This window comes from Channa argus, chromosome 7 (assembly GCF_033026475.1).
Source record: "Channa argus isolate prfri chromosome 7, Channa argus male v1.0, whole genome shotgun sequence".
In the NCBI taxonomy this organism is placed as follows: domain Eukaryota; kingdom Metazoa; phylum Chordata; class Actinopteri; order Anabantiformes; family Channidae; genus Channa; species Channa argus.
The window spans coordinates 2,824,073-2,825,988 of NC_090203.1; positions in this window are offsets into that span (position 1 = coordinate 2,824,073).

The following is a 1,916-nucleotide window of genomic DNA, read 5'->3' on the forward strand; positions in this document are numbered from 1 at the left end:
TGTCAGGAAATGACACAGCTGGTGGAAAATCAGCTGGACGCCACAAGAACTTGAATGTGTGTCCTCTGCAGTGATTGCGAGGATGCAGCCACAGGAAGTGTTTCTAGAACAAAATGATGTCTAGGCTGCATGCACAGACTTTTGATATGGTCCACTGACACCTCTGTGATGAAAAGGCACCAATCCTACCTCCCTCCTTCAAAGAAAAAGTTCCAACAATTTTGGGAAGCGTTCTTGGTGTCACCTAGCTGAGCAGGATGATACCAGGTAACAGTCTGTTATAGTGATGTCACAGTTGCTGCTTCATTCTGGCTTTGACGTTTTTAGAAGGAAAAAAAAAAAAGGCCAAGCCAATAGTTAAAAGCTGAATAAGTGACCTTTTTATTAATTTAGTTTGAGTCAATTACTGTGATTCATTCTCAAGCATCAAAGTGCATGTAAACCATCAGGATAAGTCCAAATTTCTGCCAATCAGATGTTGTGTGAACAAAAATATGTAAATGTGGTTAAAAGCTGTGAGCAGGTGTCTAATGCAAAGTTGTAGTACAACTGGCATCAGAAACTTTATGTTGTTGAAAATGTAACGAGTTGCTGGTGAGAAAATATTCCAACAAGTACAGAAAAGGACAAGATTGTTGGTACCTTTCCACAAAAAGCTGACAAATGTTAATTTGACAGCTTTTGAGTTCTTATTCAACTGCAAGTGAGACTTGTGATTTGAGAAAATGCAGGATTCTTATTTCGTGAAGGGCACCAACATTTTCATCCACCTCTGTAAACTCTTGCTAAACGTAACTATTTTCCACTTTTTGTAAAGGCCAACGTGACACAAACTAAACCTAAAGTGTTGGAATAATCTGTGAGCAGCCTTTGTGTTATGCTACGCTAACCAGGTTCTAGCTGTTGCCCCATTACACAGTGAGAAACCTCTCATGTAACCAACACCAGCAGAAAGCAAAACAAAGTTTCCAAAATTGTTGAAGTTTTATCTTTAGGTCTAATTCACATTGCTACAAAAACATTTTAAAATAATCCAAAAACTAAACATTTTCCCACTTCTGAAGCTACTGTTACAACAGGAAACACAAAGCTAATAAATTAGGTTCCGCTGCCTCGGAGGCCACGAAGGCTGGTGTCTGTGGGATGCAGGCATCACACCTACGTCTATAGGCTCAAGTACAAATGTGAATACTGAAGGGCAAAAGTAGACAGACCCCCGACTTGGTCTCTGCATCCCAGTGAAACCAGACCTGCAGCCTGGACACGTGTGCAGCGTCTAATAAAGCTGCAGCTGTGAACTCGCTTCACCAGTGACGTTCGCAAAGTGCCTAGTACGTGTGAGCAGAGAGGGTTAGTGCATTAAAGAAGGAAAAAAAAAAAAAAATCTTGCAATTTGATACTGTAAAGGATTTAGTCTCTTAATGGATTTGTTCGTCGAACCTTCCACAGCACTACATTCAGCAGATGCAGCAGATTTAAAGAAAAATACATTCTGGGTGTTGTTGTCGTGTAACCTGGAGGATTACAGTCTCTCAGCAGGTATCCAGAGTGAAGTGGTGAAGTTCAGGCACTGACTAAAACGCTTCAGATACTTTGAGCTGCATAAATGTTCTTTAAACAAAAGGTTAAGTAGTTATAGAAAATAAATCATTTGATTAATGTTAATTAACAGTTAGCACATTAACACTAAAACAGCGGTGGTTGACCACCTGTCGAAATCCATAATCCATATTTCCACCCTCTCTTTTGAAGTACCGCTTCAAGCCTCGAAGAAATATCGAACGTAGAACTGGATGAGGGTTTAACCCCTCAAACGCAGTCCAACATTACACACAAAGTGGGAAGATCTAACATGATATTACTGTGAGATGATGTGATATATTTTAAATAAATAGTTTGCTGTAAAAATATAAATA